The 26,087-nt window shown below is 31.8% G+C and overlaps 1 protein-coding gene across 2 annotated transcripts in view; it reads right to left on the bottom strand.

The window, feature by feature from the left end:
* LOC118192631 (5-hydroxytryptamine receptor-like) overlaps positions 1-25,607 on the bottom strand; it is a 79,193-nt gene extending 53,586 nt beyond the window's left edge. The window contains exon 1 of one of the 2 annotated variants that reach the window (XM_035363622.2): positions 25,436-25,607. The gene's annotated coding sequence lies outside the window, so the exon portion shown is untranslated. The remainder of the gene's footprint in view (positions 1-25,435) is intronic. The other variant, XM_035363628.2, reaches the window with a different exon arrangement.
* Positions 25,608-26,087: the final 480 nt, after the last annotated feature.

The following is a 26,087-nucleotide window of genomic DNA, read 5'->3' as shown; positions in this document are numbered from 1 at the left end:
GTAGGAGATTATAAGAATTTTGTTGTCATTCCTTTCTTTCCATCATTTAGCTATAAACTGCACGTATTTTACAGAAATTTATTTTTTGAGTCATTTATTCTCCTATCAATAAAATTCCAAGTTCCATACTCAACAACCCCATTCCGGGTATGAATTCCTGGGGTATTTATAGCATTCCTTGCCAGTGTGGTTTAATTTACATTGGTCAAAGTAAGACATCCTTAAAATTTTGAACAGGGAGCATATATTAGAAAAAAGAAAACACAGAAGTCCTCTGTTGCCCAGCATTGTTGGTCCGATAATCACACTTTCAATTTTTCTGCAACCAAAATTATTCAAAAAATATCATCCGTTGGTGAATTAGATTTTCTAGAGGCATTTCACATAAAAAAATGTTTCTTTTTTAGTTAACGACCCTAATTCCAATCCATCTTTGCCTTCAGCATTTAAGGAAATTATGTTTTAGTCCTCATTTTACCAACAGGTGGCGTCAGTAACTTTATCAGGTTCAATGTTCCGTCTTACTTTCTTTGGGAACATGCACAGACCTGACTCGGAACAGGGAGCTTACTAAAGCTATGTTCAATAAATGTGGGAAGTAGACAAGATACACAGGAAGGGTATACGGAACCCTTTATTTTTCACTCTTTACATTAATTTCCGTACTTCGGAATACAGAGACCAACTACTTGTGGTCTGAACGTAAGAATATAAAAATATTTAACTAAACTCTAACTTAACTTTGGAATAATAAACAAGGGCCTACGTGGAAGCCGTATGTAGTACAGAGAACTGTTAACACTACAATACGTTTAAAAATTATCACGAGGATTAAACCTCTGGCCTGGAAGGCAACCAGCAACTGAGTAAAACTGCTAAGGTAAGCGGCCTGCTTCGACTAACTCCTTCCTCTCTCTCGCTTGGCAAAAAGCCACAACTTAAGTACTTGGCGTTCGCCAGACAAATTTTGCATAAATAAGTTAACGCTTTTAATTCTGGCCGGAAGTAGAAAATAAGAAGTGATAGTAAAGATTTAAAATAAAATAAACGTTAGTAAAACTTAAGATCCTTACAGCTTAACGTCTGTACAGCCATTCTTATCTTATCTAATTGCTATATCTTATCCCGTTCATTTGCGTTTTGATAGCTGAGGATGATTGTTCGGTAAAACCATCGAAACTAGTCCTGTGAAAATTTGTAAATATAACGCGGATTTTTGTTGGTTGACTTCTAATTTATTACTTGTTCAGTCTGTTATTTTATCTTAATTACAGAGTAACCGATAAGAAAAAATGATTTTTTACCTATTTGAGAGAAACTGAATTGTTGAATTCTACATTTTATTCATATACTTATTTATATAACTGAAAAATTAATGAATTGCATTAATTTGGTCATATTTTTAGAAATCGGTCATGATTTCAGTAAAATTAATAAAATTCTCTAGGCTTTTCCATTTTTTTTTTTTTTTTTGCAGTTTATTTGAGGGAAAAAAACAAGAGCCTGCCTTAAAGCGTATGAGTTTACGAACAAAACGTAAAAAATGGTGAAATATATTTTTTGTTCAACTAACTTTGAATGCAAAATGTTGAATCTTTTGGTGATGACATTAAATCTGTTGGTGGTGTTGAATCTTTGGTTATTTTTTGAAATACTTTGTATAAAATATACTTTATACGAAGTAAAATTTAGACATATAATAAGTTGAAAAATTTTAGCGATGGAGGGTTGCGTAACAGATTATGCCTAGGCCACCCGTTTTTTAAATTGGCTTGTGATTGCAAACTTTATTCATATTTATTACATTAGATTGAGGTCTTAAAAGGTCGAATAAAGTGCATGTCTATAATGAGCCATATTTTTGTACCAGACAAGAGCTAAACAATTCAAAAAGGATAGTAAAACTGCACAGAGAGAAAGTAATTAATTCTCTGATGCTGAATGACAGCACAAAAGAAAAGTAATTTTCCTCTCTCAAACTTTAAAGACAGTATTTGCTCAAAAAGGAATTCTAATTAAAGAGATAAATAACAGTGTATTAGAAAAATGCTACTTTCCGGTTTCCTGATTTAAAACTGAACATTTTTGATTTACGGCTGAGTAACATTCGTGTGCCAAAAAGTTTTAACTTTTCTCGTCGCTTAATTTCTAATCTATCATTAATATTTGAAGTATTTATGCAAAACTCAGAATTGTAAAGGATCTAATACAGTATTCTGCTACCCATACAATATTTTGATACGCTTTTCGGAATATGCTGTATGTTCTGGAACAAGTCAGACCATGAAGTTGATGTTTGAACAATATCGGAACATGGTTAATCATAACCAAGCTATCTTTGAATTTAAGATTCTTAAATGTGTATTTTTACAAATGAAATATCTGGTTGTTAAAACAGTACTATAAATACTTTTAAATATATTTTTCGTAAGTATCCTTTGGCTGTTCTTGGGTGAAAGAATAATTGAGAATTTGTTTGTAACCATTTCTGGAAAATTCTTCGTACTGAATATTAAAACTATATTCAAAGTGAACTCGTTCAACGGAACACGTTTGCTCTCCCTCAAAATTTATTAGAAAAGTTGAATTTAATCAGGATAAGTAATCGAATTGTGGAAAGTGATAAATTCGTTTATCAAAATGTTCTTAAAATTTCTCTAAAAGGCAGAGACATAATAAATTCCTTTTTCCTCCTTATTGTTCTAAAATGTGTTACGTTTTATCTCAAATAATAAAAAATAGCTGCTAATTCTTTCTTGTAATTTGTGTATTCAGCTTCGTACTTATTACATAACATCCATAATTCGAATTCAGCTTTAATACGCTCAGCTATACAGTAGAATAGGCAAAGCTAGAGTATGAAAGAAGTAGAGCCATATTTTTGACGATTTGTGTTAAAAAATATCGTTTGTAATATTTTTGGCAATTTTCTTGAGGGGCGAAATCTATTTTTAGAGGATATATGATTTGAAAATTCATTCCATGATACTAAAGCCATCTTGTACTACTATAATGAAGGGTTGTTACATAGTCAGCGTTTGTTTCTTACCAAAATTCCCTTAAGAATACGCTTTGAATATTATATATATGAAACAGATCATAGGATTTTACTGATATGCTTTCAGAATCAATAATAATTTGATCAGCCGCCATGTATCCTGAAGTATAAATGACGTTAATGTTTTGTTATTCCACCTCGGAATTTGAAATTGTATAACTGATGTCAAAGTGCAAACCGTACTAATTTTAACTGCAAACCGTGTATCGAAGTGAGTAATTGATTTAAGAGATAAGCAAGTAGCCTCTCTTCGAAACTCATTTCTTTTCTTTCACTCTAAAATTGTCATATAGGAAATCAGTTGTTACTTTTGATGATAATTTTGTAGTTGATGTTTGATGATACTTTTTACGGGCTGAAGAACTCATGTGCTGAAATAAAAAAACATCTACCTTCCTTTACTCTAGAAAATTCTTTACTGCTTTCTTAAATTGCACAGTGATTCAGTTTTTTCCCTTTTGATAACTGTAATTCCCATTTTTAATATTTCTAAGAACTTGCAACTTTGTTTGTTTGAGCATTTAAGGGCGATGGGAGATAATCTGTTAAAAAATAACAACAGTAAAAATTGTGTAGTACTTAACAATGTTTAACTTGAACCTAAATTTATAATTTTTGTATTATCTATTATCTTATGTGTATAAAAAAAGCATCGAGAAACTTGAAATATTGGGAGAGGGGACAGTGCTCTGACAACTGTGAGCAGGTGGTTATTTCTTTATCTCACTAGATGTCGCTGTTTGCTATTCATGAATGCTGTCTCGGAGTTCATATTATTTCTAATAATGCGCATACACTTAGACTGGACAGACGAGGTTAGAATAAATAGAGTAAACCTGAAGTCACAAAAATGAAGCCATGGAAATATCAGCAACGTGACGTCAAGACTCTTATCACGGGCGCCATACAGCTTACGGGTAAAACTATGAAACATATTGTGAAATAAAATTACAATGAATTTGAAAGCAAATATCAACATCCGTAGGCTCAGAAAAGTATCTTTAGGCAATGTTTGCATAAAATCCTATCGAAATTTCCACTGATCTTCCAGCTTTTACTATGTAATACAATGGTGTTACAGTAGTTACCATTTACGCATTTGCATGTATCTAGATTTTACTAAATTTGAAATAGTTATTTTCATTCCTTGGGATTTTTCTATGTACGGAGTAAAATTCTTTTATATTAAGTATTAAAATTAGAACGGGAGACTTAAGTTTAGTAATGAATAGTAGACAACGCTGATTAGAATGTAAACAAAACCAACCAAAAGTCCGTATATGGCAGCGGCCATGATGAGTTGTGACATCATACCGTTACATTTCCTGGCTCCATATTTATTGCACAGGACATACGGAGAAGGCTTACATCAAACCAACCAAAAGTCCGTATCTGGCAGCTGCCATGATGAATTGTGACTTCATACTGTGACGTTTCATGGCTTCATGTTCATTGCACAGGACATACGGAGAAGGCTTACTTCGTGTATTCTAACCTCCATGGACTGGAAAAATAGACGTGGTAAAATAAATAATAAATCATAAGATGTAAATAAACTATTCTTTAAAATATATCTAATTTTATAATTGTTTTTATGGTTTGATTTGTGGAGCTGAAAACTTGAAAGATTAGAAATTTAATTGGACCACGATGTTGTTCAAATGGGCGCAATTGTTCATTAGATTGTTGATATTCACGTTGATTTGTTTAAATGTAGGACAACCTCACCCTTCCCGCAATGCAGGATGCCTAGTCACTTTATGTTACGAATATAGGTTTTCTAAAAATTATTTGCGATTTGTCACAAACCTTATTAGTAAGTAGTATGCGTGCATTAAAATGGAGAAGAAAATTATTCACCACCAAATATGTAGTTTGAGTGCGCCCTTTATATATACAACAACAAAAAAAAAAAAAAAAAAAAAAAAAAGGGGGGGGAACATCCAAGCGTTTTAGCTAAAATATATTGTTTTCCTTATAAAAGGCAATATCGTGAGATGAAAACACCAGATTATAGGCTGACTTGCAGTTAGAGAAATAAATATATTCACACTTTAGTTAGTAATGTTAATATGTTGTAACTTGTTGATAATTAACTCAGAGTTAAGAACTACTTACGTGACTAGTATGGTAATATAGGCACCCTAAATAAAAACCAGTGGAGGTTTATTGCTTCAAACTATATATTTTAACTTGATCACCATAATATTTCTGTTACGCGCATACACTTAAAATCTTTATTAATTTAAACTGATCCTTCGCAGTTTAGTTATTCTTAATCAGAATCACTCAGTTTCCCTTGAAATCCGAAATAAACTTGATTTATATTTTTAAATACGCTAAATAATCTTTTTTTCTAACCATTTTGGTTATGTTTCCACATTTTTAAGCCTTGAGGATATGTTGCTCATCAACAATTGAACGTCTTTTGAATCGTTAAGTAGTTTTTATTATTATCATTTAATTGGATCATTCCCAAAGTCTAAAAACAATAATGCTCGAATAAATATTTCACAAGTATAGGTAATTTAATTCATTTTCTCGCATCACGAATTTTAATTATTCTGATTTCATTTTCTAGCAGAAGGCTGATTGGATAAATCAATTAATGAGAGCTTCTGGGTCAGCACATTCCCACGAGAAAAGAACCGCGGCATTGATTCAATTACGATCCAGTTTTGGGGAGCTATATAACAGCAAATAACAATTTCTACGGTATCTCTGAAAAGTCAACCAGCGTCTCTAAAATCAAACTTCGATTAGGTAAAACTATCGTAACTTAACTATCTTTTTCTAAATCACATATCTCAGTTATTTTGCTTCACATTATTTTAATTTCAGTTCATTACTTGAGCAAATATTTTGAAATTCTTTCATTAAAATTTTGGTTTTGGGTTATAACAAATACGAAACTTCCTTTTCCTATAATCCATGAACTTTCGATACCTATTTCCAACAGAAACTGTTTAAATTTATTACCATATATCATTCAAGTTTTAAGTGTACACATAAAAGATTTGATTTAAGCTAGCAGTGCTCGCAAACTAAAAAATCTTGAGATTAGTTTGAATAAATTCAAATGTACAGATAAATAACTGAAAGAAGTTTAAGAATAAAACTATTCAAGGAGAAGTAGCGCTCGTTCCTATCTGTATTCCCACTTAATTAACTGAAAAATCAATAAATTAATTACCGGGTTTGAGGGATGATTAAGGAGATTTTGAGTTATTTTTCTCAAAGTTACTGTCCTCACACCCATAAATAAAATGCGCGAGCATAAAACCGGCGACATGTTAAGCGTAACAAAAACATTTCTTTGATTAGTAATTCAAGGATCTACTAGTCAACTGAAATTTCAGAAATCTGGGATCGAATTTTGAACGTTCAAGTTTTTTAAACATGATTTGGTTGTTTGGATACGACTAATCATATGAAGGTTATCAACCTACGGAAACAAATGTCTTACTGGAAGTTTTTTTAAGAGAAACTAGATAATATATACATCAGGCGTGGGAAATATAAGAAAACCAGGCCCACCAGAAGTAAAGTTGCTGAACACTGGTGGTTTGACCTGGATTTGATTCCAGACGAATGGGCTGGGTCACATGATTTTTCCATGTGTAACGTAGGTGAAGCCAGTTCCAATTACAACGTTCTCCACGAAATTCTTCAACATCAAAGAAGTTGCCTTTTAGGTTGTTAACTCTGGAAAAGTACCGCCTTATATATGTCAAGCAATTATTAAAATCCTGTTTTATCTGGAATTTTGATTTAGACGTTTTCTTGGGTCGTGCACTATGTTTCCTTAGAGGAACATTTTTAACTGATCTACATTAGACGAGATAATCTAAAAGCAAGGGTGTAACTTTCTTTAAACTGCCATAACAGATATAGGTGGACAATTTCGGACATAAAAAATTACTTTCACAGCTTTCTCTAATAGAAATAACTTAAAAACCCTTTAAAATTTCATTACTACGTTGTTTAGAATGTGAAGCTAGTCAACATGAATAGCAAGAAACTGAAAATTTCTTAAGCAATAATATTCAACCTTCGGGTCGTCTGCTAGCAGTGTTAGATGCATTGAATCCTTCAGTTGTGATTTTGAATGTCATGTTATTGATGAAAAATTTCTTTCTTTGTCTATGAAGAAAGCAAAAATTAATTTGTTTATATAAAGTTGGTAATGAATTTATTCGACTGGAAAGATGCAAGTTTAAACTCCCTCGTTGAAAATTTTTCGCAGTGCTAACAGAAATATATAATTTCTTCAAGCTAACCATCCAGCCATATTCATGATACCATAGAATGAATGCTGTAGAAGAGTTGTTTAAAATGTACATTAAAGAGAGGAATCTATATGGGCGCCATATTTGAATACGACCGAATACTTGAATACGAATATTCGTAAATGATAAATCATATAATCGAGGGCTAAATAATCATGGTGACAGAAAAGAGATTTTTTTAAGCAAACTTTATTGCAAATTATAATGGTAGAAGATCATGTGAGATGCTATGTGAGCGTATATGAGCTTAAGCGTATGTGAGATGACAAACTGTGGTTTAAATTACATCAGTGGCAAAGTCTGAATTTTATATTTCTAAGCCAGTATTTTTACATTAAGCTATTATTTTTGTCATTATTCTAACTTGAAGTATTCTAAAAATTAAACCAGTATTTTTACTATTCTATCCTCTCGGTGATAAAAGATACCTCCTCAAGCAAGTAATTTCTGAATAAAAACAGATATAAAAGTGAAGTATTGGTTGTAGTATATTGGCCAAGTGCTATCAAACGAAACTGAAAGCAGAATCTAACGATACAATTTAGAAGTTAACATTAATATTTTAAAAGTTGTAAGGGATACCGAAAAATGTAAGCTAGGAAATTATATAGTGTTAATTGATTAACAAAAACGAAATCTTTCAGAAATAAATAATGTTAACAGAAGGTTATGAACGCTTACCGTTGGAAGTCTAGTTTAATATATAAATTGAGTCTATTTATTATGTCTCACATTTGCATGTGCTGGTGGCAGAAATTGGGTTTTAAAACTTTAATTGCAGCATTCAGTTTGGGAAGATATGGTTTATTAAGTAATATTGCGATACTATGCAGGTTTCAATTAAAACAATTTTTGTTTTCCTTATAACTTCTGAGAAATAATGCTATTTTAGAAATTTTGGCACTAAGGCACATTTCGGCCAATCTAATCTGGCAGCGATTTTGTCGTTTTACTAATTCAATACGCTTTTCTCTTAATTAATACTTCCACACATCTAGCTATCTTCATTCAAAGATTATTTCGAGCCCCTTATATACGTATGTGCTTAAAGTACCTGTTTTAGATTTGTAAAATAGCTTGAGGACTACAATAACTTTATAAAGCGTAATAAAGATTTGAAGTTCTTACATTTACTTTAGAAGGAACATTTGTGTTAGATGTCAGTTATGAGTTTTTCTAAAATGTCACTTTATTTTCTATCGAAATGTTATCTTGTTAGTTTGTCGTGTCGTGATTTATGAAATATCACAAATAAAACTATTTTGATGAGAATCTGACTTTAAAAAATTACGTAAAGGAGAATGAGACCAAAAAAATTGGCGTTGAATATTATGATACTGGCTTTTGAGGCCTTTAACCTTTCAAAACAAGGGACAACGAACTCAAGACTATTTTTACCTATTATAGACTTTCTCGAAAGAAAACTGTTATGTAAGTTTCTGTCTATCATTCTAACGTCTATCCAGAATATCACAGCAATAAAAGTGGCTTCTCTTCAAACAGCGCATCGACGTTACATTCTGAACTGGAGCAATGGAGCACACTAACTCGAATCTTGTAACGTGACTGGAAATTTAATCTTCTTTACTGGAGGTTTGTTTTTTGAGATTTAACCTTGAAAGAAATAACGCGGGCACTTCAATGAAAGATTTGTACAACTAAAAATAAAATTGATAGGTCGCAGTGAATTACGATTAACTAAAAATAAAAGGATTTGCTCACATCGAATTGCTAGTAACTGTAGGAAAACTGTAATTCTTTTAAAAATGCCAAAAGGAAATTCAGAGAATAGTTCGACATCATTCGCCTCCGTTTTTATTTGCTTTTGGAAACATGTGCATAACTAAATGTGTGCAAAAACAGAAGCATGTGAGTATACGTTTACATATGTATCATTAAATTATACTGTCATTTTTGATCAGAATCAAATACCCTTTTTCAAACGTGTCTGAGTAAGTTCCCAACGAGTAATTAAAGATATTTTACTGCCAGTTTAGATTTATTGAGAATTTTACACAATGATCCGCAAAATTAATTCAATACGCTTTTAAAATTTCAGAATGCAAATGAAAGTAGGTTTTTGTTTTTCCTTAGGAATTTGAGAATTTCGATAGAACAACAGTTTCACGTAATGATTTGCTTCATTTTTTTTGAAGAATTAAATCTTTATGTGCATGAATGCGTAAAATAATCGATTAGTGATTAAGTCTCATGTTCATATCTTATCTTACATTTGATTTTCGGTAATAGAATGTGTTCGAAATCTACGCGAACCTGAAATGCTGTTTTGCCTACCTTTAAATTTTACATTGAGATAGTTTTCTTCAAGTTAGAATAGAAGAGGTGTTTCCCTGTAAGAAACAGTGTTCTTAAGACTTTGGTGGCACATTCTTATTCATTTAGATAATCTTCGAGTGCTTTATAGGTATAATACACAGGTACGAAAACGTCTGAAAGGGTTTTTATTGTATGTTCGACTCACTAATAGTTTAGTGACTAAAGCCGAGGAAAGCTGGAGGTTTAATTTTTTTTTTATGATAAAACGGATTTGTTTTTTCCTAACGCTATGAACGTTAACAAGAGGCACTTGGGAAAGTTTATATATATAGTTTGTATATAGTTTTACATAATTAAATTATCCGAACAGCTGTAACAACAATGCACCGAAAGTACCATTTCATTTGTATTAGAAAACTATTGTATTTTCATTACCTGTTTGAGTGAGAGATCACTCTAACGTTGTCATTCAAGAATCCCTCTGTAACGTACCCATCTCTTGACGCAGAATATATATAATTGATTATTTAAGGCCGTTTTGTACGGTCAATGAATCGAGCTTATGATTTGGTTTTTAACCTAAAAGCAGCGAACCTTCGGCACCTGTTGATTGGGAAGTCACTTTGAATATTTCTGTTATACGGAGATGAAAGTATTTGAACTGCAGCTAATTTGAAAATGCAGGATATACCGTAATAAAATAGAGCTATAAAGTTGCTTATTTTCGGATTTTAAGAAATTCTAGGAATAATATTTAAATTGTTTATAAAGGTTAGGAAATGTAAGTTTGATTATTTTAACATCGTAACACGACAAATAATGAAGTATCCATTTATATACAGAAAGATTTAATTTGTCAGAAAATGAAATAAATCTTTAACTGTGATGAGTTTATATATTAAGATTCTTGAACTTTATCATGAACCAGACAAACCAGACAAATGTGAAGCAGACAAATCTGCATTATATTCTGGACAGAACAATGTGCCACTTTCAGAATGTCTACAGTTTTTTTCATTTAATAATGCCTAGTTAATCATGACTATATTAGCTTATTGTGTCTTAATTAATAATGCCTGTTCCCTCTTCGTCTTGCTTTACGACTTCAGAAAAGGACAAGTTATTTTTTTCTATCCCAGTTATGTTTCGCACACAGAAAAGCAGAAATTGGCATTACATGTAATAATCCAGACATTGCTGATTTTGGGGAAATTTTCTGTTTCCCTGCACAGTTCCTGTTATTGTTGAAAAGACAGCTTTAGAAATTTGCCATTCCTTTACCTTATTTTAACGAAAGATTTCTCATCAAACATATAACGTCCTCTATACTATTTAACACTTGTTGGAGTGCTGTGCAACCAAATGTTGCGTTACAAAACTATTACACTAACAGTTATAGAATGCGACGAATGTAGAACATGCCAATTTAAAATTTAAGACCTTGTAACTTAAACTTTATTTAACTCTGCTCTTAAAACATGCTGAAAATTAGCTGAAAATAACAATTTCACCTGTATGATACAAAATACCAGAAGCATTTTAAATGAAGGGAATATTTACGCATATATTTTAACGTCAAATGATGTACACATCATTATAGACATACTTAGGAGTTGCATTTTCTAAGTGATACGAACATGAATATATTAGCTAGTGTCAGAAACATCGATTGATGGCTTAATAATGTGCGGTAATTTTAGAATTTTTCTGGTCAATTTCAGCTAAAAGCGGAGGGAATGAAGTGAGACATTTTATCCCGTTGGGACATTCTTAAGTCTTAGTAATGGAACGCCTAGCAGAAATACATGGTTTACTGGTGATACGAACGTCAAACGAAATTATACTCCCCGAATGGGCTTCTGTCTGGATTTATTGGGAACTGCATGCACTGCACCAACTAAGCTACCGAAAACTGTGTTTCTATTCGTGCTGACAAGGTTTTCTGAACATGATAAAGACATCAAGCAGTAAGTGCACTTATATCTGTCACTAGTTTGAACAGCAAGGGAGTTAGTTCTGTTATTGATTTGGATGTACAATAATAGTGCAGCGTCACACTATAACATATGTTCAGGCATTTAAGTCTGTTTTATGCAAAATTTATAGACACTTCAAAAAAAGAATTCTATGTTCTCTATTTTGCTCAATTTCACAAACACTTAATTATGCAAGCTTTTATGTAAAGGCTTTAATCGGTTGTTTATGTTATATGCATTGGAGTATATTAACCAGATAATGGTATAGAAATAGTAGTGCATCTAATTCTGTTTCTTCACGACAGAACGTTTCCTGAAAAAGAAAACAAAAAAATGAAAATATAAAGAAAACACTCTGCATATGAAAACACAGAAGGTGGTTTTTTGATCGAAAAATTCTGGAATAGAAAATAAATAGTTTTCGAACAAAACACATCAAAACCTTTACTTACCATATTTGCTTGCGTAATTTACGCGCATTTGTACCATAATTTTGCAGTCAAAAATGAGGGGTGCGGAACTTAGACGAGGACAAATGATTACATCATTAAATAAATTTTTAAGCGTAGGCTACTCATATTATCGCTATTCAACATTGCAGAAATTTGGTATATTTTAGCAATATCAGTATCAGTCACTTCATTGAGAAAATTTTAGGAATAACAAATGTGTGAAATAATCAATGACATATATTTGTTTAATTTCGTTTTAAAATAACAGGTGCGCCAGTTATGCCAGTAATTACCAATAAGTCTTATTTTCTTTTACTCATTTTAATATGCTTTTATTCTACAGAGATATACGAACATAAGTTAATTAAATTATTCTTTGTAAAGAAATATGTTATAATATTTTCCCATAAAATTTAACTTTCATATAATTAGATTTTATTCGTTTCCATTTCTTGAACACTTTTTTCTGCCACCGAAATCGCATCTGTACACATTTTGCATGGATGCATTCCCGTACCCTAATTAAACAATTTTTACTCCATTTTCCCGTTCATCTTCAACTTTATTTTTCTGAATACTTTCGTAATGATAGATTAAAGTTATGTTATTATTAAAAAAAGAAATTCGATTGATTTTATGTTATGAAGTGTAGAAAGATTCTTAGGGAATTTCTGCTAATATAGTTTTTATTTTGGGAGTATTAATACATAGAATGCTTATTTTCAATTTCAGAATTATTTCAGTTAGTTCGCATCCTTACAGTAACAAATTTTAAGAACCAGTGTTTACGAAGTATTCTCAGAAGTAGATCTTTAATGAAAAGGTAACTGAATTTTTTTTCTAAATAGTATTAAATCAAAGTCATTAAAAATTAGTCTTGAAACATAATTTAGTATCCTGCTTGAGAACTGGCCTTGAGAGCTACTTCAGAAAGTGTTTGTATGAAGTCTCCAGCTATAGTCGAAAGAATAACATCAAGTGTGGATCCTTATGAGGGTTAATTGTCGTTACCGATTTGATAGTACACCTGCCATGCCTTATGATGCAACGGGCTAATTATAATTGGTTGTTACTTAATAAGCCAGAGCACTAGTCTCATGTCAAATATTTTCTCTTAGGTGGAGAATCGAACATTTGATATCAAATTGTACAGACGAATGTTTTAAATTAATATCCCAAATCATGAACTCTAAACTGCTAAAGTTATTCAGTGTTCTTTCTTTTAATGCTCTTTCTCTTCTAATGGATCGAGTGTACTGAAAGACACTATTATTCTCAAATCACATAAAAAACCCTAGTGAAACTTCTATTAAGAAAGCATCGGTAGTAAAAGAAAAGTAATCAGCATATGATGATTAACTAGCATGTACATATTAATGGTATTAGTAGCAGCATTAGAGTAGCATCAATTTCACAATCACCTTAGAGACTAATATTCTCTCCCGCAAAGTTCACACCATTCGTCAACTTATAAGGTATTTCTCCCATCTTCTTGGCGTGCCTTCGTGGTTTAGTGGTTCGCATACTAGGTCGGTATTCCAGAAGTCCGTGGTTCGATTCCCGACGAAGGCGTTTCAACTTTCTTGCTTCTAAAATACCTAATGTCTCTACAGTGGCGCCCGAACTAAAAAGGTGTTGTATGATGATTCTCCTCACCCAGGATTTGGGGATTGGGTCCCCTTAAAACCCCCAGTGGCCCTTTAAAAGGGGGAGTATATAAAGTATTTCTCCCACCTTCTTGGTGTGCCTTCGTGGTGTAGTGGTTTGCACACTGGGTCGTATTCCAAAGTCCGTGTTTCGATTCCCGGCGAAGACGTTGTTAATATTTCATCTTTCCTGCTTCCAAAATACTTAATGTCTCTACAAACTTACCAGATAACCCTTGACTTTCTATAAGTTTTCCCTCTGCAAAGACAGTCTGCTGGGGACATGACCTAAGGTGATAAGTTATTGTTAGAATCGTTGACAGGATTTGAATGGTCCGACGATATTTTACCAGTTTTCCTACCGTCGGAGAAAAGAAATGGCCTCAGAAGGATTACTGAATGCTGAGAGGAAATCAGTTCGTTATTTTGCAAAAAATGTCTCGAGATTATGACAACCAAAGTCTAAAAAATGCCTGTCTTTCATTTCACGACCTCGTTCATTATACCTTCACTAGAAACCAAAGCTTAAGTTTAATATTGTTTCAGATGTTCAGTCGATTCTTACCAATATAATAGCTCAAAAATGTCGAACATGTAACTAGCATTGTGTCACACAGCAACTCTAATTTTGGTTTATTGTTAACAATACCGAATAAACGTTTGTTATAAGATATTAGTAGAATTAAAACTGGATGGTTTATAGCTCTCAGATTAAATGAAGCTTATTTAGTTAGACAGCTCTCAAAGAGTAGTTAAAAATATTTCATTGTCTATGTTTAGATGTAATTTTTTAAGAATTATCTTAAAAATCTTTGACAGAAAACCTTCCTTTATAGAATTAGGTAGAACACTGAACCGTTAACAAATACAGCTGAGAACGTTTTCTTAACGGATTTTTAATTTAAAAATCAAAGGTCGCTAAATTCCTACATAATTTTTATAACTCTCAATCTGTCACTTAATTCATCTAGTTAGGAATATTATCATTGAGCAGAAAACCTAGGACAATCTGGACTCTTAGCGTGAAGTAAGAATAAACATCAATTCTTGAAAGGGAACTAAGTCTTTCATTCATTAAAACGCACCCCTTATGGTAGAGTTTCTTAGGCCACTGATTATATTATGTGTCAGAAGGAACATAGAAATTACTGTGAAGACATTATCTATTATATCGTCAAAAATCATTTAGGAGGAAAAAAAAAACGATTTTCTAAACACCATGTATCACTTAAAAAGAAAATGTTAATGAGATATAAAAGGTTATGCCGATAACAGTGTTGTTAGAGAAGGTAGCTTTCTGCAAGTCGAAGAAGAGAACTAAGCTATGTGAATAAGTAAATCTGTCTTGGAACTGTAAAAATGTGACAGTAATAGGTGAAGGCTTAAAAATATCTTTCTGCAATATAGTTGAAAAACCTTCCAAAGAAAATACATTCTACCCATTCTTCGTAGGTTATACAGCAATAAAAATGCAAAAGATATAAATCAAAAAACAGTATCCAGTTTATGCTCCTGGATTTTAAATTGGGGATGGACTGCTAAAATGCAATAAAATAATTTCAACGCCACAAAATCATTTTGACGTGACAAAATGATTTACCTATCTAACGTAATTAACTGCAGACAGTTTCTAAATCGAGAATTGTTTTTTCTAGAAGAATTATCACTGGAAGGGAATAAATGGTTTTTATCCTCATAAATTAAATTTATGAGGAGACAGTTATTCTTCGAAAAATTTAACTCAAGCTGTCCACCAAGTTGACTGATTCATATGCAGTCACGATATCGTATTAATAATCTTTTTAGGCTTTCGAAGGATATATCTTCGCTCCAATTTGGAAGCTTTTTCGAAGGCAGAAAGTTTGCCTCTGAAACTAAATGAAATGGAATTACATGCTGTGTCTTATGCTGCTGCTTGAAAAAAAAAGGCGAGTTTTTGTCTTTGTACCTTTTTCTTGCCAGTTAAGATTATGATTTATTATTCTAAATAGCAGCTTCGTTTCTAAAATATTTTTCCAAGTTACAAAACTAGCTTTGCATGAGTTTGGATTTGTTTTCCACCTCTGTATCTCTAATCTAATTTTTGTTTCGATATACGCCATCTTTCATCAATATTTAAAGGGAGTGAATATTGCCAAATTTATTGTGTGAAATAGATGCCTAGTGAAAATAGATGCTATGAAACTGTATGTATGGCAAGCATGTAATATTATTTCCTTTAACATTTTAAATACAGTGTTTTGTTTTAAATTCAGATTTATAAAGTCCTAGTTCTAACGTTTCTGTCAAATTTAATGTAAAGTGCTGATATTTTAGTAATCAGTAGCATCAACAATAGCTCCCAATCGAAGGTATCTGCTTAGAGCGAAAAATGCTTTCACTAAGTAAGGGAAACTGGTCCGTATTCACAAAAGGCAAAATAATGAAATTGATTAAAAGTGGTAAGTAATAATACACCAAAAAGAGCTTAGTCTAAGAAATCCAGTGATAACTTGTAATAAGGCCATTCATTTTTAGCTTCCTTAGAATCATATAAATAGTTAAAATATTTCTGATATTATTATTACAGATCATTGAACTGTTAAGCTTTGAAAAATGTAGAATGCAATGCGTTAAGTACTAAATCCAGACAGAGCATACAGTTGAAGACATTGAAGACATACCATTAGAATATGTTAAAATTTGCTGATTTATGCAAGTGACTGTGTAAAGGAAAAAAATCCAGTTTGTTATCTGACTGCACCTGCTTAACTTTACTTTGACAAATTTCCGTGCCTTCGCAAATAAACAGAAATCTTAACTAAAATTCAATAATATAGACAAGATGCAAAACGTAACTGAAAAAATTCTTTAAAACTACATGTTGTAGTGCAACTTAAAATTAAAAAGTAATGGTCTTCGCTAGATGCAAACCTAGATCAAGTTTTCTAATTCTTCAACCTTCAAGAACTCAAGTATTTAAAGCAGTAAAACACGAAATTTAACTTTCATCTATTAAATTCAGCTTCAGCAAAGGGGAAACTAATTCTCCGTTCTACCAGAAAGGAAACTTCCTTTACCAATCCACAGGTGGGTTAGATGGCCGATACTTCGTCTTTAAGCAGATATACTGAGTGGTTGCCATAGCACTCTGGGGTGTAAGTTACAAAGACGCTCACTACTCAGATTCAATATGTGTTTCCTGAAATAAACCTTGCAAGTGTTGATGAAATGTTAAAAAATTGCCGTAATTCAAGCAGTAAGTTTAAAAAGAAGGAAGTTGCTAGGAAAGAAATGAAAAAAAAAGACCGTAGGAAAGAAAAAGTACCATAAGTTTGTAACACCAAAGCGAAAGAGTAAAAATAATGCTTACAAATGTGTGCAAGTGATTCAATAGCTGATATTTGTTTTTGCGAAAATTTGAGCGAACATAATTGTGCTTTTCATATAAAGAAGAGCTTGCACGTTTTTGATAGGTACAGGTAAAATTTAGGGGTATACCAGCGATGTAGCATGGGCCAACTGGAATGCCTTCCTATAATAACTCTTAAAATAATTGCCAATTTTATAAGAGTTTACATAGAAAGTTTGAGGAAATGAGCAATCGAAGCTTTCCAAAAGATCTAGAGTTTACCTGTTATAAACGTTTTTAATAGATATAATCTGGTGTGCTACACATTTATGTGTGGTTTACGTTTAAGTAGGGTGCGTACAAGCAGACCTTTCCAAAAATTCTGGTTCGTGCACTAATAGCAATTCTAAAACTATTTTTTATTCTTATTTAATTCCAAGCTAAATCTTGATTTTTTTATTGTACTTGTTATTACATTCTGGAAAGTTAAAGATCTGCTGCTTAAACTTCATTATAGAGCAATGAGTAGTCTTTCATTGAAAATTATTAATTCATTGAATTTTTTCTGAAAGACAAGATCTGTTAATTTTCATGTTTTAGAACTGCTATTCTACTATGTTTCCACCTTAATTATCTGCTATAGTCATCTGAGAATTACTATAATCTATACTAGTTCTTTTGAAGTTGTGTGTGTTTTTCGTGAACCTCAAAGAATCGCAAGCAATCCTCTTATAAGGTTTTAACTGCTACCATTGTTACGAATATCTCGAAATTATTCTTAGAAATTTTTGATTTTTAGATTGTATTACGCGAGTATAACCAAGAGGTATAAATATGATTTCGAGGTAATAATATCTAAACCGCGATGGAAGAATACAGTTCACTCAGATAAAGCATCTAATCTCGTTTCTCAATTCCGAATGCTGGTGTAGCCAATAGGATAAAGAAAGTAAAATATAGCAGTTCTTGTGCGGATTAATCCCGGGTGAGACTGAATTAGACAGGTACTTAATTCCTTGCCTTTCTGTTAGCACTGTATAGAAATATTCATTTTCGCTTAGAAAGTCCAAGCAATTACTTTTACAGGTAGATATTTCTAATAACTTGAAATTAAATAACCTAAAAAAATTCACTGTTGAATATTGTTAACGAACTGTATATCTTTGTGAAATAGCAAAAACAGAATAGTAGTTACGCACACGCTTGTCTAGGAGCTGTGGCTTGCTTCTGCGAGGGAAAGGGCAAATGGCTGAATGTGGTGTTATTATTTCGTAAGATTTGCTTACCCGAATTGATTCATACAATTTTCAAACTACTGTTTAAATACGGCTAATTAATAAGGGTATTGTTTAAATCGGGCCAACTAAGTCAAATACGAATCTTTTATCATCAAATTTGCTTGGATATTCACCGAGTTCATCGAAACGATGAGTTTACTGCAATCCAGCTCGAAAATAGGGACACGGGTTATCTGTGAAAAGTAAGTAAATAAAATAAAATAAAATTAAATTAAATTAAAACTGCAGATACGCGCTTTTTTTAAAGCAGTTAGAAGTTACTTAAATATAAATCTCAAAAGAAATTAATACATCAAACCAAAATTATACATAGTTTCAACTTAAAAACATCAGCACGTATAGACATAGGTAGAAATCCAATAATGCATTTTTATTGGAAGAGTTCCAAGAGAAGCACTCTTCTATTTCCCAAACAGAATAAAGAATAACAAAAAAGACGAATAAACTCTTTTCAAGCCGGAACATTTTAATTGCTTGCTCCTTGGCGGGGTCGCAGTTATGATGATGAGTGCATTAAGCATAATTCATTTCGTATTTACGTTAGGAAATTGGGCATATGTAATTTAAAGATTCAGATGAATTAGCTTTTCGTGCACAATTTGCAGAAATTTCTTAGATTTCTTTGAATCAGCAGAGTGCACTTTTTGCGCATTTTTATTGCGGTTTTAAGCACATAGCTATTCAGAAAATGAATAAGCACAGAGCAGTACTTGGGGATTTAAAAAAAGCTCCTTACATGGGTGGAAATTTTATGAAAGCTCCCCAGGGGTGAAGCGGATAAAAATCATAGATTATTCAGTATTGAATAAGGTTGATTTCTGAATTACGCGAGGACTATTGTGGGTGATATAATCTCATGCAATTTCAAATAAGAGTCTAATTTTAGACTTCCCTCAAACTTAACTGTTAATAGCCTGCTATTGAATGAAGTCTTTATCAGTAACCTCAAGTACTAGCTTCAAATGTATTTTATATTCTCTGTGTACTGCGAGCTGTATTCTCAGTTCAATAGCAAAAATTAAAGACAGGCAGACATGACAAATATCATATGGGGCTCTTTGCAATGCTAGAAGCGAAAGACTGTTGTTTAATCTATTACGTTAGTATAGGAAAAACAACATTAGTATAGTGAAAAATTATTACAACAGCATAACATGTACTACAGTTAATTTCATGAAAATGTGTTATAACTTAATGTTTTTACATTTACTTCACGAGGGCCTGTATTCTAACATTTTGAAAAGTTCTATTGTTTCAAAAACAGTGCGCATTGTATGGAGATAAATGATAAACTACTACTGACATACCTAACTATTTTAAGCACTTTTAACACGTTTGTTTATCTTTAATCTTCGCAAATTTCCGAAAATTTCCCCCCAAAAAAAGTTTGTAAAAAAATTTGTGTTTAAGCGCACCTGAGCATTTCAAGCCCATTTACTTCAAAGGTCAGTTGCATGTCAATCAGACATTATGGTTTACGAGGTAAGTTTCAGTTGCATTCCACAAAATACCTGAAGCAAAAGCAAAATTAGTTAAGCTTCACCACTGAAAAAGATAATGTCAGACAGCAACAAAGATTTCCTTAAACAGATATTTATCTTTTCTGCGTCTCGTAAGTCTTTTCATTGCGTATAATGCAGCCATATTTAGGAATGACGGAAAACACTTTTAAAATTCGCTTTCAAGACACGTTTTTGCTAATACTACACGATTCTCACTTTATGAAAATTTAATGTAAATATAAATTAAATTTAAGCTCTGTGCTACAACATTAACTCCAAACCAGTCCAATATATTTTATAAAGAATGAGACTTTTCCACAAAATTTTAACTCTTATGATAGACCATTACATCTTGAAAAGGATCTAATGCTTCAGCAAAAAGCAATAAAATCTAAAAAGTCTCCACCGAAAGATCGCGTTAACTTCAGTAGCGAATGTGGCATTAAAACTGGTATGATTAATACGTGTTTAAACAAATGCGGTTAGCGATACTGTTCACGATCGCGGCCGTAATTATATGACTTTTGATAGTACATTAAATCTGTCGGAGAAAATAAAATAACTCAAAAGGGAATGTATCTTTCTGAAACCCCAGATTACATCCTTAGATTCTTTTTTTTTATTTCAAATATGTCGTTATATCATTTAAGCCTAACTGAAAGGCTTTAGTATCTAGCCACGGAACTCTATAAAATGAAGTTAAATATATACCAACGTGTCATTTCCCGTCCTATTTATTAATGAGTGAGGAGATAAAGCCCTGCCTTTAAGTCTGGTTCATGAGATTAAGTTAATTTAGGAAAGAATGAAAGAGGAGAAAAGAGGATTAACTCAAAATGCCGCTTTACTACAGGATTAAAATGGCGCTTTGGAACGTGCGGAGGAATCACCATATTAGTCAAGATCGGTAAGTTGGTTGTAATAGCAGTATTGTTTCTTCAAACATGTGCGAACGTTTTGTATACCGACGTGGAAAAGATAAATAATTTAATTTAAATGCGAGGACTTTTATGAAAGCATTAAAACTGTATTTTAAAAGAAAATTCAATACATTTCATAGCTTTTGGTTTACATATTGTAGACGGTGTTTCCTTCTTATAACGTGGTAGGAAGCGATGTGAATTAGATCCACATTATGCTGAAAGTAAATCGTCTCTGAAAAGAAAAGATAAAGAATTTTTACCCTGCATATAATACTTCGCACATATGTATTTTAAGTAGTGAGATTAAAAAACTTTTCTTGCATTCCGTTCAAGAAATAATGTAAGTGAAAAGTAACAAAAATGCAAAGTATGATATCTACGTAGTAAATATTCTCTCTCTCTCTCTCTATATATATAAAGTTAAATTACGTGTACATCTCATATACATTTTTATTTAATTTAATAATTGTGTTAAGTAATACATATGTTTTTTAGAATAAGTTTTCTAATAAAATATATGTGCTTTATAAAACAATCTTAAAGGTAATATATATTTTTTTCAAAATAATAGTTTCTAACTAAATTCCGAACTTTTAGCCGTTTGTTTGCTCATTATATATTTCTGTAAAGTTAAAGGAATGGAGTTAGGTTTGCTGAAGTTGGTTTTAAGTTAGTTTGTAGAGACATTAGGTAATTTTTGGAAGCAGAAGAGATGAAAAATTAGCAACGCCTTCGCCGGGAATCGAACCACGGACCTCTGAAATACCGGCTCATTGTGCTGGCCACTACACCAAGAAGGCACGCTAGGAAGGCAGGAGAAATACCTTACAAGTTCACAGTAAAGTTCCTTTCTAAGTCATTGATTATTAGGAGAAAGAAGCGTTACTCAGAGTGCACATTCTTGATAGAAGAAGACATTAATCTTTGTAGAATTATTATCCGATTGCTAAAGATATTTTTCCGGAACTGTGTCATTTAACGTGTGGTTTTAGGAAACAGCCGCACAATATCCAAAACTGTGGTATATAGAGCACTTATATTAAGGGGAGAACTACATTAATATTTTCCGGCTCTCATACACTTTAGACTGCCCCGTTGTTGTATACAAATTAACTGGGCATTAATATTTAATCAAATGATAAAAAAAAATAAGAAATCGAAGCATTTAAAAATTTCTTCGCTAACAAACTATGTGTTTAAACCGAATCTTCATGAAAAACAAATCAGTAAATACAAAGTTCATCTTTTTATACAATCTTAATGGTAAATTATTTGCTTTATATAGAAGGGTGACTGGGTAAAATAATAAGAGGGTCAAAGGTGATCACAAACCTCTAAAGGGATTTAAAGTAACAGGCTGCGCAGTATTCAAAACCATAGTTCATTGAGTAAACGGAACAATGTAGTTATAACTTCGTTTTCATGTTACTTTAATCGATGTTCTGCTTTAAATGTCACTCGTATCATGAGGGTTAGTTTTATCCAACTAACATAAGAAATCAAATGGTTTTGTTCTAATTTTTTTTTTACTTTCAAAACATATCCTTAAAAAGAATCTCTGTAAAGAATTAATCGATATTTACTGATTTTCCTATCTGCATAGAATTTAAGAGTGAAATTTGTTTCAGCCAGTCCGTAGGCAAAGTTTGTGCATGCTCTGTCCATCATACAGAAAATAATATTGCTAGCGAATTTCCATATTGTACCATAAGACTGAAATAAAAAAATCATAAAAGTTCATAAAATCTAACTTACACCAACAGTTGATTGATTATTATATTTAACATTTAATCTTTATGTTACTTAATCTGAGAGAAAGAAAACTCCATTTTCCAGCCAAACAGTTAGCAAGAAAATGAAAGAACGTACCATCTAAAAATTAGTTTTACCGATGATGTATGAATTTCTAATTTTAAATTCATATTCAAAAGTTTTCAGTCATGGATAGCTGTTTAGCATAATTTCCTATTTCATTTAATAAATAGCAATTGATTATGTGCATTTATATACTGTAAATAAACAACAATGTCATACTTTCTTAAAATATTTCTGATCTTCTTAATCAAATGACAAACAGTTTAAACGTGAGTGTAGTTCTTCGAAAATTTTATATTACATATATCTATATATATATACACACACAAAATTCGTTAATAACAAATTTGGTAGAATTGCTTATCCATCTGAATATCCATTTTAAAATTTTCAGAATTTCTTTTTTGCGTCTGTAAAAGATTAAGTATATTTTTTTCACAATGATATTGCCTTCAAAACCATTAACTACATCAGTTAGCATTCAATTTATGAGCAATCAACTTCATATGTCTCCGTTGAGAACTTCACTTTCTTAAAAACTTTAAAGAAATTATTTTCATCGCACACATAAATCCAGTTATACGTTTAATTTGCATATATCTAAAGCTATAAATATATCATTGGAGTTATTCCTCCAAATCTATATGTTTCCGTAAATCCATGAGTTTTCTGAACCAGTCGAACCCATTTATTAACAGCATAAATGAGAAAACTTTCAGTGCAGACATTATATGAGAATTTCTCTGATCAAGTTTTGGACAATTATTTCTGAATTTCCGAACTATGTAATTAGTAAAACAGTTCTTTTAAAGTTACGTAAGGGAATTTTAATTGTTATATATCTTTTGATTAAATTATCATATTTTGATGAATACGTAAGGAATCAAATAGTTTTGTTATGGTGATTGATCAATAGATTTGGAGAACGATCAGACGATTCACTTAATTTTAAATTTTGCATTATCTTTTTTCTCTTTCTGAATATAACTTTTAGTGGTAAAGATATGAAGTCGGCTTTTTATTTTTGCATATGAAGAATTGTTTTCTTATGTACATTTACTTCTGTCCTTAATTTCCCTTAATTTTCGAATGGACACTTTAAATACTTCGATTTCTTCTCCAGATTTAAGCTTTGATTCCTCAAGACAATTTAAAATTAGGACAATAAGCAGCGTTATTTTGGTGTAAATTTTGTACAAAACTCAATCGATTTCGAAGACGATCAGATATCTAAAATCTATGCTAATATAAAATTGCTTTTCCGCTTAATTTTAAACTCAGCAGTATCCTTTTTCACTTTCTGGAGATAACCTTTAGTAGTAAAGATATAACTTCATATCATTATTCTGAATATGAAGAAATGTTTTCTTATGAACATTTACGTTTGTCCTTAATTTCAGTCATTATCATTCTCCATGATACATGACTTTACTCTCAATGCCGCTGCAATTATGCAAATAAAATGCAATTTCGGTGCATTTATAGAATAGAAAGATGACTCAAGGCGAGTTAAAACGTTCCATTTTGTATTGCACTTATGACACAAAAGCAAAACTTCTAGACCACAGAAATAAAATATTTTAGAAAAGATGAGCGAACTCGAAATTAATTTTAATTACCTCATTAATATTACTGTTACCGTTATTTTAAATCCACGAGTTAGAATGAAATATTCAAACCTCTGTATATTAAAGTAAATAATATAGGTAGGTTAAAAGTAAATAATGCCATTGTTCCTTATTCTTAAAAGGATGGCACATTCTTTAAAAGATCCATGACAAGCATCGAAAGAAAAAAAAGTTCCAAATGCTGTTTTGGATTTTGATGCAAACAAATTAGCATAAGTCCAAAAACCTAGCCTTTCACAGAAAGAGTCAGTGTTTTAACAGAAACACTTCCCTGCAGGAATACGAAAATAAAACCACACCTTAAACCGAGCGAAAGTGCGAGAACAAATATTATTTATACCAAACAATGACATAGATTAAAAGTTTTATAACTACCTTCAAAACTAATAGCATGCAATTTCAGGACGTTTGATCGTAGTAAATATCTTCAGAAAATGTACTTGCCTGTTTGTATAGAGTTTAGAATTTATAATAAAATGTTTAATGTCAGTATGATTACGAATGCTTGCTAACAGAAATGGTTAATCATAAATTCAATGATTATTTGCAGTTTTATTCAGTCTTGGCCTATTGTAACAGAATGTAACTTTTTATTTTACCTTGAAAGGAAGAAATGCAAGAATATTTCTCTGGAGCAGTCGTCTAGTCTGTGATGTCCAGGAAGAAAGTACACTACACCTTCGATTCTCCTAACTTTTCGGTGACAGTCCCAAACTAAACGTAAAGTTAACAAAAGAAACTGAACAACAGCGCGAGCGAGCGCAAAAGATATGTTACATCCTTTTCTGTGATCAGATGACATCAAAAAAGTTTCAAAAGTTACGTATTGGTGGTAAATGATAAACATTTTGAATAATATACAGCAATAAGATGAAGTTTAAGGTGTACTTCAAATTTCTACCCCCTGAGTTTTCATTTTTATTCAGAAAAGAGTTTTAACTTTTCAAAGATCATTTTCAATTTCAAAATTTTAGTAAAACTCTCACTGCAAATTAAAATTTTACGTAAAATATTCTCATTTCATTCTAAGAAATTAAATTTCTAACTGTAATAAAATTTAAAATTATCTAAAATTTAAAAAAAAGAAACAATCAATCATGAGACAAAGATCAACTAAAATCAAACACATACTTATACACAAAACACACACATACATACATACATATATATATTATATATATATATATATATATATATATATGTATATATTACACATATACGAAGTTAGCAAAGTACGAACTTTTACCAATGGGACACTTTCCTGAGACTGGAATTCTTGCAACTGAAACTTTTACCGTCAAAATTTCTTTTTCTTCAAAATCGTGCAGTTCGTGAGTTCTGTCGGGATGATCAGGCGGTGCGAAGTCCTCGAAAAATACGAGAAGTCAGAAGTATTGTCTTCTCTTCGCGGTGTCGCGAGACGCTCTGTCGTGGATCGATGCAACAAGCTTTTACGTCACTCAACAGATGCTGCCGGGATACCTGGGACGAGTCCCGCTTTCCCACACTACTGAGCATCGCAATTTTTGGAAAGTCAAGAAAAAAATGCAAAGCAATGTTCCTGTCAATTTTGTTTTTATTACAATGTTCTGTAGTCTTTACATTTCGTAAATGAAGCAAAGCTGGAGAATTTAGGAAAAAAACAAGAGTAAAGGCGACATATTTCCACCTGTAGGTTTATTTTTTAATTAAAAAAGGGCATTTTGTAATATATAGAAGTTTTATATTTTAAGGAAATTCCAGAAATACGTTTTTGCTTTTAAAACATAGGAAAGGTTTGGTCTTTTTCTTTGCGTGCGAATCCGATACGTTAATAAAATGCCGTAATGTGAAGCCAATAAAATATTTCATGCCCTAACTGCCGATGTAAAGTCTTCGAGAGCTGACGTAAA

This window comes from Stegodyphus dumicola, chromosome X2 (assembly GCF_044657685.1).
Source record: "Stegodyphus dumicola isolate Sdum_Otavi_A_Nest chromosome X2, ASM4465768v1".
Lineage (NCBI taxonomy): Eukaryota > Metazoa > Arthropoda > Arachnida > Araneae > Eresidae > Stegodyphus > Stegodyphus dumicola.
Note: the sequence above shows the minus strand (reverse complement) of the source record. Positions and strands in the feature narration are given on the sequence as shown.